Source organism: Eptatretus burgeri, chromosome 3, assembly GCF_056783735.1.
Source record: "Eptatretus burgeri isolate ZD-2024b chromosome 3, Ebu_testis_v1, whole genome shotgun sequence".
NCBI lineage: Eukaryota > Metazoa > Chordata > Myxini > Myxiniformes > Myxinidae > Eptatretus > Eptatretus burgeri.
In genome coordinates, this window is record NC_140963.1 from 138,836,895 (window position 1) to 138,852,898 (window position 16,004).

At 45.3% G+C, this 16,004-nt stretch overlaps 1 protein-coding gene and 1 long non-coding RNA gene across 8 annotated transcripts in view; one reads left to right on the plus strand and one right to left on the minus strand.

The window, feature by feature from the left end:
• Positions 1-16,004, minus strand: part of LOC147031115 (nectin-3-like) — a 141,731-nt gene that overhangs the window by 77,817 nt on the left and 47,910 nt on the right. The window lies entirely within an intron of this gene.
• LOC147031116 (uncharacterized) overlaps positions 1,737-16,004 on the plus strand; it is a 17,123-nt gene continuing 2,855 nt past the window's right edge. The window contains exons 1-2 of one of the 2 annotated variants that reach the window (XR_015056667.1): positions 1,737-1,823; positions 14,201-14,283. This is a non-coding gene — a long non-coding RNA (uncharacterized LOC147031116). Of the gene's footprint in view, positions 1,824-2,758; positions 2,848-14,200; positions 14,284-16,004 lie in introns of those variants that run through there. The other variant, XR_015056666.1, reaches the window with a different exon arrangement.

A 16,004-nucleotide genomic window follows, 5' to 3' on the forward strand; every position in this document is an offset into this window, starting at 1 on the left:
ATTACATAGTTATCAGTGTGGCAGGATGAGCCTCTGACCTCAAATCAAGCCATGGCCTCGACTAATGGAGAAAAGGCCTCGGTTAGATTTGCACACACTCATTAACCGTCTCGCCAGCCTCACCCACCATCCCTTGCCCAATGACACCTTTAATGTAGATGTATGTGGAGACTCCTCCGTGAGCACGAGTTACCGGAGACAAATTGCCTTTCGTCTGGTCTGGCAGGCTCGGTCTCCAAAAGCAAATTAAAAATGCAAATGTGAAAAGGGTTCGACGGATGGGACATGACCATGACAGTGGTACACTGAACACAAAATAATGCATCGTTCGAGCGGATTGAGAGGCTGCCGATTGGATTTTCCTGTTGAAATAGGAAATGACAACAGCATGTGGGGCTGGCAGGATGGCCTACAGGTACACACTGTCACCTTAAAGCTGTCCAGCCTGGGTTAGAATCCCAACACAGCTATAAACTGTCATCACGGTGTTTCACAGGCAGGGTGATTCATCAATGTGTGTGCCATCCCTCGGATGGACGTTAAACGGGAATTCCTGTCTCCTTGCATTCGTTGGTGAACATTATGGATCCCACGGTGTCCTTCGCGAAGAGTAGGCGAGCTATCGCCGGCACCCTGAACAAATTACAAATTTCTCCCCTAACCAGAAGAGGGCACTGCATCAGCGACACAGCCGTGCCTTTAGCCAATGAAGCAGAAGAAGAATAACAATAAGAATACGAATAAGAAGATGAATAAGAATAAGACGACGAATAAGAATAAGAAGACGAATAAGAATAAGAATACGAATAAGAATACGAATAAGAATAAGACGACGAATAAGAAGACGAATAAGAAGACGAATAAGAATAAGAAGACGAATAAGAATAAGAAGACGAATAAGAATAAGACGACGAATAAGAATAAGAAGACTAATAAGAATACGAATAAGAAGATGAATAAGAATAAGAAGACGAATAAGAATAAGACGACAAATAAGAATAAGACGACAAATAAGAATAAGAAGACAAATAAGAATAAGAAGACAAATGCAAATAAGACGACGAATAAGAATAAGAAGATGAATAAGAATAGGAAGACAAATAAGAATAAGAAGACGAATAAGAATAAGAAGACAAATAAGAATAAGAAGACAAATAAGAATAAGAAGACGAATAAGAATAAGACGACGAATAAGAATAAGAATAAGAAGACGAATAAGAATAAGAATACTAATAAGAATAAGAAGACGAATAAGAATCGAATAAGAATAAGAAGACGAAAAAGAATAAGAAGACGAATAAGAATAAGAAGACGAATAAAAATAGGAAGACGAATAAAATAGGAAGACGAATAAGAAGACGAATAAGGATAAGAAGATGAATAAGAAAAAGAAGATGACTAAGAAGACTAAGAATAAGAATAAGAAGACGAATAAAAAGAGGAAGACGAATAAGAAAAAGATGATGATTAAGAATAAGACGAATAAGACGATGAATAAGACAAATAAGAATAAGAAGATGAATAAGAATAGAAAGATGAATAAGAAGACGAAAAAGAATAAGATAAATAATGACGAATAAGAACAAGAAGAAGAATAAGAAGAGTAAGAAGAAGAATAAGAAGAATAAGAAGAAGAAGAAGAAGAAGAAGAAGAAGAAGAAGAAGAAGAAGAAGAAGAAGAAGAAGAAGAAGAAGAAGAAGAAGAAGAAGAAGAAGAAGAAGAAGAAGAAGAAGAAGAAGAAGAAGAAGAAGAAGAAGAAAAAGAATCGAAGAAGAAGAGGAATGAGACCAACTGTGTTCCAGCCTCATGCATACTTCCCGTGGTAATGAATTTTTTTTTTTCAATTTTTTCCTGAAATGCTTGGATGCAAGAAACGAGGAGAATAGAACCGAAAGATTAATTGTCAAACGGCCGTCTGGACTATCGTGGCCACATCACATCTCGTTCGTGTCGACAATGTCAAACAAAATACAAGGGGAGATTCGACAAAACGACAAGGGTATACAAATATAATAATAAAATATACATCGAGTTATGATTGTTGGTTTGCTCATGTGTTGGGAGGAATACGAAAATAAAGGCACAAACAGGACGCCCATGCATTTTTCATTGATGGAGCGATGTGGTCACCTGTCGTCGCCGTGGAAACAAGACATTAAGAACGAGTAACGATGTGACCCCGTCGGTGCGGATCCCCGCAATGCCAGAAGTGTGCACTTTTCATCTCTAAATTGCTTGATGAATGCGCTGATTAACCCCTCCACGACGGGTCCTCTCAAACATCTCTCCTGTCATGGCGGCGGATGCACGATGAGATTCCCTGTCGTGCAAAATTCTCCATTCTCACATCACATCGCCATCTTTATCGGGACTTTCATGATCATCAATCTTCACATTTCGTTTTGTGTTGCTCACATCATAACCAGGTCACGTATCTACGCCACTTGGCCTGCTCGAGGTCACCTAAATACCTTGATTCGACTTCATGTCACGTTCTAACCTGAAGGTACATAATTCATGGAGCCATTTGTGGCAGTTATAGACTAGGATGGGCCCTCACTAACTGCACAGGGAATTGCCATCGTACTTGTCCAACGGCCTATCCTTTGTGAAAAAACACAGCGGGACCGTCAAGGCCTCGGGGCTAGGGGAGGCTCATCCGTTGGCAAACCTGATACACGAGCTTTTCATGTATTGCAGCCACAATGGTGGCCTTCCAGTCGCACCTGACCCTGCCAGGGATCTAAGGAGACAACACAAACATCCACAAAACCGACACGTCATGAACAGAACATCTAATCCTTCCCATCGATACGATCGAGAGCATCTTCATCCTCATTACAGCAGTAAGCGAAACGTAACAATCGGGAAGAGTGAACAAGGCTGAAGGTTATCACACGAACAGGCACACACAGTGAGATCATGTCAAACAAAAACAAAACCTCCCAATCTGAGGTCCCGGTATGCAGGCAACTCGGTGTTGAACACAATGCCTTGGCGACGCACAAAAAACTCTCACCATCTTTAACACTTGCTCCAAAATTCTCGAATTGCTCCCACACTTGCAAGCATGCGGATTACAAAACAAGGCCTTTGTTCCAAATTGCCTCGAGATTATCGCTCATAATGCATGATAAGACGTGCCGTGTATCCTACACATACTCCAAGAGCCAACTACACATGCAAATAACACATTCTCACGCACCTTCCTCCACATCATGTCAAATGATCACTTCAAACGTGCCTGTGACATGTCTCACTTGGCAGCATAATGTGTGATGATGTCCCTGAAAAAGATTGTTTACAAAGCTCAGCAGAGCGAACGAGAGGTAGTGTGATGCGAGATCAATACCGCTGCACACACAGTTCATGGTGCCCAGGAAACATGATATGAGGACATCGGCATTCGGGGTGCATTCTCGGGGGTGGGGGGGTGTAGGGGTGTACCCCCTCAACGAGGCTAAACGGTTTCCTCTATTTATTTTGAGGGGGTTTCGGCAAAATCGAGGATCATTTTGATTTCATTTCATATGCAGCCTCTGGCTGCTAGTTGCATCGTTGCAAAGGGCATGCCTATGCTGCTGATGCATTGCTCTCCCTCTCTTTGCGAAGGACAACAGGAGATGCTTAACGTCCACCAACTATTGCTTTGTCAGGTCAGGTCAGGTCAGGTTGTCGGCGATTAACCATCTCCCCCACAAGGTTTCTTGGTGAGGAAAGTGTATGATATGGACACACAGCAGGATGAAGAACAAAACCTGTCAAAGGGCGGAGGAGCTCCTTGTGAGCCAACGGCCATCCATATCTAGTACCCAACTGTGTCTGTGGACGTCCTCCTGCAGTTGGGTTACTTCTTATGAGGAGGTTGGTGGCAAAATTTGCACTCCAGCCACCGTAAAACCCTTCATTCTGCAAAACATTCTCGAAGCAAAAAACAAATCTGAAAACCGACTCCGTGGGAGTACCTCCTGTGCAGCTTCCCTTGGCTGGCAGCTCACCGGATGGCGGGATTGGGGCAAAGCCTTCGGGACCCCCAATCTTTGATGATGGAAGGGAAACCATGGGGTAACATTCCCGGGTCAGATTTGCGGGAGAGTGTGCTGGGGTGGTGCTGAGGGTCGTCCACCAGACGGTAGTCTCCTTGGGTTAACCTGAGGCGGTCCCTTCGGGTGGGTGCCTGAAATGTCCTATCCCAAATAGAGGATGATCACTGTCTCTGTCATCTGAGCTGAAGCGTTTGGACATCGGTAATGCAGCACTCTGTGAGGTTTAGAGACCAGATAGTGGCGAGATCAAGGCGGGTGGTTACACCTACTATTGGTCTGGTCGTTATGATGGTGACCACAAAAGGAGTTGCTGGAGCTGTGTCCAATAAGCTGCCTCCAATGATAATTGAGGTAACACCGGTCAACGAGCGTATTATGAGACGAAGGATTCGTCATCCCTTGGGTGTCATTTCCCTGGTCTCTGTTTATGCTCAGACTGAGGCGAGTGATCTCACCGTGAAGGATGCATTCTTTGCCACGCTCGAGTCTGTGTTGATCAGTGCCCCAGGCTCTTCTAGTGTTGGGGGATTTCAATGCAGACTGGAACTGATAGGGATGGTTATGAGACATGTGTTGGTCCCCATGGGTCTGGAACTGTGAACCAGAATAGCACGAAGTTCCTTGACTTTGCAAGAAGTCATGGACTTAGGGTGGCTGGTTCATGGTTTCAGCACCCACAAGCTCATCGCTGGACTTGGTATTCCATCGCTGGTGGTGCGGCAAAGGAGATTAACCATGCGCTCGTTGATGGTCGCTGGAGGATGATCCAGAACTGCAAGGGTCTACCGGAGTGCTCAGTTCCTCAATACTGACCACAGGCTTGTTGTAGCAACTCTTAAGTTGCACCTTCAATCCAGGAGAATGGTACCATCCCAGTCTAGGTTGGATGTTGGCAAACTCAAGGATGAGAGGGTAGCTGAGGAGTTTGCGAACAGACTGAGTGGGGATTTAGGGGGTCCCTGTGCTTTGGGGGATACTGAAAAGTTGTGGAGTGCCTTCAAGACCACCGTCCTTGATGTTGCCGGGAGATGTCTTGGAACTCACGGGAGGGTGAAGAAGAATTTTGTCTCCAAGAGACACTGGATACTATTGCCCAGTCGTAGGGCCAAGCTGAATGGCAGAGCTGAGCTATTCAGGGAGCTGAGGTGTAAAACTGTACGCGCACTAAGGGTGGACAAGGAGGCCTATGTGCGAGGAATCTGTGAGGGGGTAGAGCATTACCTGTGGTCAAGTGATTCTCATCCTGCTTCCAGGGGAATTCACGCATTGCATTCATCCAAGCCCATCCCTCGGTGTACTGCAGTTCGAGCGGAGGGTGGTGGGGTCTTGAGAGAGGAGTCTGAAGTGAAAGCCCACTGGGCCAGTTGCTTTGAGTGGTTGTACCAGGCTGATCCACCAGCTGTCGAGTTGGATGTCAGGGGTGTTACAATCTCAATTGCTGACCCTCCAATCAACTGTGGTCCACCTCCCTTTGTGGAAACACGGGCTGCGGTGAACCGGTTGAAATGCGGAAAAGCTCCAGGTATCTGTGACATCCATGCTGAACTTCTCAAGGCTGGTGGAAATGCTGCACTCGTGTCGTTGCATGCAGTTTTGTACTCTGCCTGGAACACAGGCATCATCCCAACTGACTGGAAGAGGGGCCTTGTTGTCCCTCTCTGGAACGGGAAAGGTGATCGCGAAGACTGTAACAACTACCGAGGGGTGACGCTGCTCTCAGTGCCGGGCAAGGTCTTTGCTTGGATAATTCTTGATAGGGTTCGCCACCATCTGCTTGAGCACCAGCGTCCAGAGCAGTCAGGTTTTACACCAAAGAGGTCAACGATTGATCGTATCCTTGCTCTTCGGGTCCTCACCGAACGCAGACGAGAGTTTCGGCAGGGGCTGCTTGCAGCCTATGTTGATCTCTGTAAAGCGTTCGATTCAGTGAATCGGGATGTCCTCTGGAGGATTCTTGGTCTTCGTGGGGTGCCACCAAAACTGATCGATCTGATGTCTGAACTATACTCTGATACTGAGAGTGTTGTGAGATGTGGTGATACTATCTCTGATTTATTTCCAGTTGTGACTGGAGTTTGTCGGGGGTGTGTACTGGCCCCCACACTTTTCAGCACTTGTATGGACTGGATTCTAGGGAGGATGTCGGAGAGATCAAACTGCGGTGCATCGTTTGGGAATGTCAAGATCTCTGATCTTGATTTCACAGATGATGTCGTCATCTTTGTGGAGACTTTAGATATCCTTGTGTGGGCCCTTGAGGTGCTGAATGTGGAGTCAGAGCTGCTGGGATTACGGGTTTATTGGGTCAAAACTAAGATCCAGGCTTTCAATGACATCTTGGATGCTGCTGTCCTGTCTGTGTCTGCTTGTGGTGACGATGTTGAGGTCACGGAGAGATTCACTTACATTGGCAGTGATATTCATGTCTCTGCTGGCTGTGAGTCAGAGGTCAATAGACGTCTGGGTCAGGCCTGAGGAGTCATGGATTCACTGGATAATGGGGTGTAGCGCTGCCGGTACCTGTGCGGGAGGACGAAAGTCCGAGTCTTCAGGTCCTTGGTGCTTCCAGTCTTGCTCTATGGATGTGAGACTTGGACTCTGGCCAGGGATCTGAGATGGAGACTTAATTCCTTTGGTACCAGGTCTCTTCGGAGAATGCTTGGCTATCGCTGGTCAGACTTTGTGTCCTCCGAGCGGTTGCTGAGAGAGACCAAAATGAGATTTGTGACCTGCATAGTCCGTGAGCGTCAGCTGCGGCTGTATGGATGTGTGGCTCGTTTTCCTGATGCTGATCCTGCTCACCAGATTCTCTCAGTGCGGGAGCCTCATGAGTGGACGAGGCCAATGGGCCGACCACGTGCCTGGTGGTTGCAGCAGGATGATCAGCATCTCAAGGAGATGGGGATGGGCCAGGCATCTGCCTGGGGGATGGCCAGACGGAGGCCCCTGGAGTACCAACAGAAAGTGGACGCAGCGATACGCTGCTCTGGCGCATGCTCCCATACCTGACCTGACGTGAACTAATGCCGGCAGTCCTGTTCAAGGTCCATCTGGAGGATGTCACACATATTGATGGATCGCCTTTCCTACGAACCACCAGAATTTATTGGTGGATATTAAAGACGCCATGGTGTCCTTCACGAAGAGTTGGTGAGCCGTCACCAGCACCCTGATCAAATGACAAATTCCTTCCCAAACCAGCAGAGGGCATTGCATCAGTGGCACAGCCACGCCCTCAGCCAATCATGCGACCCCGTAGCCTTGTGTTGCAAACAAACGAACAAAGATGACCGTGAAACCCCGGGATGACATTTTCGCTGGGTCGGGATTCAAACCCAGGCGAGATCACTTCGACGGGAAATATGTGTACTTCTAGACCGTCATGTCAGTGCCAAAGTTCAATGAAGAGCAAGGATTCTCTCATCACCAAATCAACTTTTAGTTTCCATATACACCAAATTATACTCAGTGAGAGGCTGTGCCTCAAATCCATCCCTGGTTTTATTCCTGGAGGAAATGCAGCAGAAATTGTCTACATACATACATACAAACAAATACATGAGACAACGCCGGACTTGATGTGTCTTTGACCTTGGGGGGGGGGGGGGGGTAAGATACTTCACTTCCTGGAGCAGTACGAGTGCAGGTGACGCTATCTTTGTGACAGTTTTACTCTCCCAAATCAGCGGAGCAATTAAGTCGGAATCACATCCCTTCCCCCTAACTCCATGAGATGCCAACTCACGGGGTTTGTCTGTGCTCTATCCTCTAAATGCCGAGCATCAATCGAATAAGCAGCACGCAGCACTTTGAAATGGCACATACCACTTCAACACTCTTTGGTATGACTCAGCCGGGCTCAGAATAGAACCACCGAACTCCCAGACTCTGAGTGGAAACTCTAACCTGTTTATAAACTCTTATGTACAACCATTGCCTGATAATAATAGAACTTTGTGGCAAACGTTGCTGTTGTCCCTATCATGACAATGCTGACAATACCTGGTCCTCCCTTGACTCTGATTTTCAGATGTTTGTTCAGACTGTGCCTCATCATAGGCATGTCTCGCTCATCTGAAGAGCTCCCTTTTTCCATAGTTTGTGTGTTATTGTTTTTATAGTCTTCTTGTCATCTCATGATTATTTGTATTCTTCAAAGATGTCTTCATATCCTCTTTATATGGAATCCATCCCTCACTTCCTGGACCATCAGAGAGTGGCAAGCCACAGAGCAATTGCTCTCAGAGACACGAACAGCAAGCTCAACCTTGGCAGTCAATGGCCAGCAAAGGCCGCTGGGAAACTGGGCGAGACAGAGGACCTCGGTGTTGGGCACCTCTGGTCACCGTTTGATATAAACAATCTGTTGTAGGATCCACCACTTGTAAATCTGCATCTGGTTGAGGTGTTGGGCCATGGTGGTCCAGGGTTCACAGCCACAGAACTGTGTCGGAATGAAAATGGTTTTGTTGATAATTTTGAAGGTGCCAATAGCATCATCCACTGCCATACTTGATGGAGAGAAGAGAGGTGCCTGTTGTCCGAGGCAATGTGCGACTCCGTTTCATTGTCCAGGGAAGAAGAATTTGAGAAGATTCCGTCAAATGGAGAGACCGATGATGTGGTCCTCAGAGCCTCCTGAAGTCTGACCTTGTGGTGAAACCGAATAATATGAAGACATCAGTGGATGCTTCAAACCGGCCATGATGTCGAAGGGGAGGGAGGGTCTGTGATCTTTCCGTTACATAAACCATCTTAATAGGCAATCCAGGTGTCCATATTTCATCGGCATTTGGAGCATCGTTTGGGTTAATTCCAACATCCAACTGTTAAAAAAAAATCTCTGCTGGATGTTGTGTTGAGCATTGTTATTGATGATGTGTTTGTTGTCGATTTGACCATGAATCCTTGTGCAGTGGAAATAACGTCGAGTGAAGACCACATATACTACTTCTCCCGTGCAAAGTAGGCTCGACTTGCTTTTGTGCCTCAAGTTCAGACGGCCAATCCCACAGGACCCCTGGAGGTAATCAAAAGCAAAAGAGCGACACGATTTTTATGACTCACTCTCATACGAGATGATGTGAGCCTGTCATTTCGCCGAATGCACTACACGTCCACTGTCATCATAACGGGAGAGAGAGAGGGAGAGGGAGAGAGAGAGAGAGAGAGAGAGAGAGAGAGAGAGAGAGAGAGAGAGAGAGAGAGAGAGAGAGAGAGAGAGAGGGAGAGAGAGGGAGAGAGAGGGAGAGAGAGAAAGAGAGAGAGAGAGAGAGGGAGAGAGAGGGAGAGAGAGGGAGAGAGAGGGAGAGAGAGGGAGAGAGAGGGAGAGAGAGGGAGAGGGAGGGAGAGGGAGGGAGAGAGAGGGAGAGAGAGGGAGAGAGAGGGAGAGAGAGGGAGAGAGAGAGGGAGAGAGAGGGAGAGAGAGAGGGAGAGAGAGAGGGAGAGAGAGATCCAACAGCCGGTAAAACTACCACCATTACTGACCTACTTTAATAATTATGGCAGAGAGAAAAAGGAAAAAAAAATTAAAAACAACAATGAGAAAATCCAGGAACCACAAGCATCTCATGAAACCGAAAACAATGTCTGACATACAAACATTCTAGAGAAAATCAAACGAAAGGGCCTTCGTCTCTTCCCGAACCATGAACGTCGAAGTCTCGAATGTGCCACGATATTTGTCCATAAAGCCCAAGCACAGCCCGATTGTTCAGATCGATGCGCAGTCCCTGACAATCAACAATCAAATATATAATGACAACTTCGAAGTGCACTGTGACATCATGAATTAACGTCATAAACCGAATAAGCTGTTAGTGAGTTCAGGATAATAAAATTCAAACAGTTTCATAAATGTCAATCCTTCTCTACTGGATGTATATAATTAATGACTCAACGTATCCCGATCCTTATGACAAATCACGGACCGGTGTATGTTTGTCACGCTACTCCTCGTACAGTTCTGGGCTGATTACATCCATACTTGCTATGTAGGATCAACACGACCCAATTGGTGTACAGGGGAGTTTTTGTTTAATCTTTGCTGGTGGTCTTGGGGTGAGGGGAAGGGGGACACAACTTCTCCATGTAAATGTGTATCGTGTAGCGCCGCCTCCAGGTGGGGGAGGGTATTACAAATGTCCACCCTTAACAGTACAGTATTCCTGTCCCGTGTTCCACAGTCGTGGTGTTTTGATTTTTAAGTATCATGTTTTTGCTTCAAGCACGTAACTTCACGGGTTATTGTTATTTTTCGGGAGCTATTGAGGCAGCTGTCAGTTGCCTATACACCGCCCAAATAAAGGTATGCGTCAGAAGAACGCGTTTTGCAGGCTTGGAACACGACCGCCCGTCGGGCAGGTACTCTGCTGGTATTAAATAATGTATATAGTACATGCTCTGAGTTACAAGGGTCGTTCAAATTTATTGGAGATTTTTAAAATCATGGGGCCCACCTTTTTGACAGCAGAGCTTCAGGGCAGTCAGGATGAGTCGAGAAACGTTTCAAGGCGAGAACTAGTCCTGGAGGGGTTGCCATTCCTTCGCAAGATACTCGACTGAAAGAGGTAGGAATTTGTAATGTGTTAAGGGAACTGGTGATAGCTCGCCTACTCTTCTATTAAACAACAAAAAAAAACACCGTGGGATCTTTAACCTTCACCAACTCCCGGCGCTGGCAGGCCGGTCATGTGGCTGAACGTCCATACAAGGGACAGCACACACACATCGATGACTCGTCCTGTATATATGACAGCTTAAAATCGACTCTCAAATATATATGTTTATATATACTGTATATACATTCTAAATATATATAAATAATACCCCTTGGGTGTGTTGGGCTATCGTGAGTATCGCGTTCTTCGAGTGGCCTGTGTATCAGAATAGAGTAACGAAAAGGCCAATGTGATATTCCATCCAGTAAGTGATGGGAATGTCGACAAGGTACCCAAGACAAGATAAGAGCATGATAAGCATGACAATATTATTTATATGGCCTTTGAGTGCAACCACGAGGATCAGGAAATTTGTTGGAGGTAAAGTTGTGGTGTTTATGAGCACCGAGATTGTACAGCCTTGGCTTTGCCACCCCTGTAGCTTAGGGCCAATACACTCAAATTAACACAGCTTGTGGGTGCAGGCCCTCAACGAGCACTCCAAAAAGTGGATTTCAAATAGAAAATTGATTTTGTGGGTTCACATCCCATCAATGGGGCCTGGACGTGAGAGCCGTGTGAATCTCGTATTCAATATCGACCGATCGCGGCTACATTTTTCATCAACATCGTATTTTTTTCAATTTAAAACCTTCCCGAGCATCGATGTAACAAGAAGAGACTATCTCACCGACTCGCAGTCGAAACACGTATGGGATTCCACGGAGAATGTGAAACCATCCCGTCCCTTCAGCTATATGGGAACGATGCGATCTCATTTCTCAACCACTTGATGATCAACATGATGTGGGTTTTCAGTGAAATGCTTCTGACATGAAAAGAAATAAATTTCACTCCCCATTAAAGAATGATGTCCCTCTATTCTGTTATGTTATGGCTTGAGTTTATGTTTTATAGCCGAGTCAGGTTCAGTGTTGATTTGTGTTTTACATTTGTCATCAATAAAAGCAGGAAGAACGAGAACAGCAACACTCGGTGGAGAACATACCTCCGGCAGGCTGAACACTTTACGTTTTGAAACCCCCTGATAGGTCGGATCTGAATCCGGACCTGAACCAAAATCGAATCAGATTGTTCCCCCTTGTCACATAAACCAATCATCCACCAAGTTTTGCCACAAGTCGTCCACAACTTTTAGAGATATCATGTAATACATAGTTTTTGGCCCCATCTCTCAATGTCGTGGGGCAACTTAGCTAAATATAGCATAACAATTGTGCATTTTGTAAGGAAAGCACCAAATTTGGCACACTAGCAGCGTATCATATGATGAACAGATTTGGATATTGGGCCATCTCAAATTCAGCCGCTGATGGCTGTGGCAGCCATTTTCCACTGCAATAAAAAATATTGAGATGGCCCAATATCCAAATCTGTTCATAATATGATAGGCTACTAGTGTGCCAAATTTGGTGCTTTCCTTACAAAGTGCACAATTGTTATGCTAAGTTGCCCCACTCATGGTGAAGAATCGCTTTAAAAAAAATAAAAAATAAAAAAACTTTCTCATATCTGGATCGGGATTCGAATCTTCACCGAAAGTGAATCAGTTAATCCTTTTCACACACCCAACCGGTCCATAAAGTTTCATCCAAATCCGCCCTCACTTCTTTGAGACACACCATGCAATGTCGTTTTTGGCCCTATCACTCAATGGTGAAGAATCACTAAAAAAAATTCTCAGATCCGGATCCAGATTCGGATCTTCACCAAAGTTTAGCCAAACTGTCCTTGGCCGGTAACCTACACGCACACAAAAAAATTCAGAACGATTGCTTGCAAACTGTGGCCAAAAATCGTGAGACAGACAGACAGACAAGCCGGTTGGTGACATGGGTGGTCGCTTGACGAAGGCGAATTTGAAATACAAGTACGTGCCCGTAAAAATAAATAAATAAATAAATATTCAAACCGCGAGCAACAAACAACCACACAGGCCGTTTCTTCGCTCTCGCGTGCCCGTACGTGCGTGGCCTGGAAGTTGGCATATTATTCGCAGTTACGATTATTCGCAATTTAGTTTTAATACCCAATTATTCAATTAGCGCCAACGTATTTTACCTTTTCGCAATGTCGTAGCAAGGAAAAACAAACAGAGAAGAGAAGAGAGAGAAAAAAAATTACTTCCTGGTTCGGAGCATACCAGCTCACTCTGATGTTACCAAAATTTATGCACCGTCTAATGTGAAAACGATCATAACTTGGGGCATTGCGTTTATCAATAAATGCACATAAGAAATCGAGAAATTATTACAATACACGAAGTCATCACTCTCTGGAAGTCCGTACGTTGTAACCTGTAGTGGCGAACGCGGCTGAGCTTCCCTTCCCCATCGGTCACGCCCACGCAACAACGTGTCTTGTCATTGGTTTGGTAAATAAATGGCCATAACTTGGGAAGCACTTGTCTGATTAATATCAAACCTTGAAAAGGCACATCCTCAGGTCCCCAGCAATATACCTGGCAAGTTTCAATGAGATCGGACCAGTGGTTGTCGAGAAACAGCAGAAACAGCGGTCACAGACTCACACACACACACACACACACACACAGACTCACACACACACACACACACACACACACACACACACACACACACACACACACACACACACACACACACACACACACACACACACACACACACCTAGAATTATAGATAGCTGTACATAAGAGAACACATCAGATGACATTTTTGCCGTTCGTTGTTCCATATAGGAACATGACGAGCAACTGTCCATTCATCATTTGTGTTCGATTCCCTAACCCTACGTTAGGGAATCCCAACACGAACGTTGCAGTGAAAGCATATAGTAATATAATTGCATACTAGTCATAGTTTTTGACGGATCGGGCTGAAATTTTTTGACAGACGTTGATTATAGTGCGCATAAAAGCGCGGAAGCAGATTTTTTCATTTTCGGGGAAAAAATTTTTTTTCGGATTTTTTCGAAAATTTCAAAGTCCCGTTGCTAGGCAACGGTGGCGTCCATAGCAACGGTGCTCAAAAGCATACAACTACATCCTCGTATGAATCTACCAGTCAAGTTTCATCAAAATTGGTTGACTCGTCTGGCCTCCAGAGCTGTCCATTACATACAAACAAACAGACAGACGGAAAACCTGAGACTAAAGGTCGTCTTGCGACCACCCAACAAACAGACAAAGACAAACACTGCAGACCAATATGGAAATTTTTTTTTTCGTGAAGTCACAAGCAGACGGACAGACAGACACAGACAGATAAACAGTGGTGAAGACACGACCTCCATGCACCTTTGGTGGTGGAGGTAAATATTCAGTGCCCAAGAGATCATTAAGGTATTTGGCATTCATTTTGTACAACTTTAACTCGCTCGAGGTGTAACTCTGAACATTTCCTTAATGTTATTGTCTTCAATTCTTAAAAAGTTGCCAACAAGTAGATGATGTTTCCCAGCATTATCATGAGGCCGACATCCTTATTCGATAGATTATGGCAGACGAAAGGACATTGAGCCGGCCGTCTCACGAGCAAGTCACCTGTGGTATGGTACACGAGGAAGCTACGACGAGGTGAGTACCACGTTCCAATTTCAAATCACTGTGCTCAATTGCTCGCCATGGTTGTGGTTTATCATTGCACCGATCCAGAGGAAGCTAATCGTGTATTATTCCTCCGGCTTTATCTCAAAAGGGTTGGGTCGGCTTGTTTGTGCTCTCATCTGAATCCCTGGATCCTCGGATGCAGAAAATCCAGGTTCCAATCACATCTGCACCACATGCGTTTGTCCATCATCTCCTAATGTCCTTGTAAGTTGTAATCCGTGTCGAAGTCCATCGATGCCTCCCAGTGACTTTGTCCTGCATGCAGAATATGTACAAGCTATCCCATGACCCTAAAAGCAGATTAGAAAATAAATAAATAAACAAGCAGTCATAGACTGGTACTTACGAAATCATCAACTTGACCTCTGACCTTGTCTAATAAAAGCTGTCTCAAGAGAAGGTAGCGACACAAACCAGAAGTTTCTACGATGATTCTCTACCAAACCATCAAAAATCGAATGTTTTGGATGTTTTGGATGTTTGACCTCACTGTGACCTTGACCTTTAACCGATTTTGACCAAAATCGAATCAGCACTAGCCATCACCCTCCTGAATCACGTGGTGTAATTTGACATTGGTAGCTTCTTCCGTTCTCGAGTTATCATGCCTACGAACAAACAAACAAACAAACAGAAACGGAAGGCATCAATATACTTACGAAATCTTGAGATTTGGTAAGTAATAAAAGTACTTGGACAGTCGGAAAACACAGCTGGGTCTCACCATTAGCTTACTGCAGTTGTACTTACATGACGTTCCCAACCATTAAGGTACTTCACACCTGGAGCACGATACCTGCACAGTCTCAGACGAAGACTACTCGTAGATCAAACACTGCAGAGTCTTTCCTGCTGGATAGCTCTCCGGGTTGGTGGTGCCTTCTCTGTTTTGTACAGGTGGTCAAATAGTTCACTTTATGGTCATTCAGGAAGGGTGGAGCCACTGCGTGAGCCTCGATGACGCAATGTTTTGAAAGAAGAAAATTCCTGATAATTTGTGCTTTGTGAACGAAATTGGTGTCCAGGATGTACGATGTGTGTTAAAAGTACATTTACTTACAAGGTTTGAGAGAGGAAGATGGAAAACTAAACCATTCATACAACAGCTGCATCTTGGCCACCGGAGAGGAATACATGTGTGATGAGTGTCGGAGATGACATCTTGGCAACCGGAGAGGAATACATGTGTGATGAGTGTCGGAGATGACATCTTGGCAACCGGAGAGGAATACATGTGTGATGAGTGTCGGAGATGACATCTTGGCCACCGGAGAGGAATACATATGTGATGAGTGTCAGAGATGACATATTGGCCAGTGGAGAGGAATACATGTGTGACGAGTGTCAGATATAACATCTTGGCCACCGGAGAGGAATACATGTGTGATGAGTGTCGGAGATGACATCTTGGCCAATGGAGAGGAATACATGTGTGACAAGTGTCGGAGATGACATCTTGGCAACCGGAGAGGAATACATGTGTGATGAGTGTCGGAGATGACATCTTGGCCACCGGAGAGGAATACATGTGTGACGAGTGTCAGATATGACATCTTGGCCACCGGAGAGGAATACATATGTGACGAGTGTCGGAGATGACATCTTGGCCAATGGAGAGGAATACATGTGTGACGAGTGTCGGAGATGACATCTTGGCAACCGGAGAGGAATACATGTGTGACGAGTGT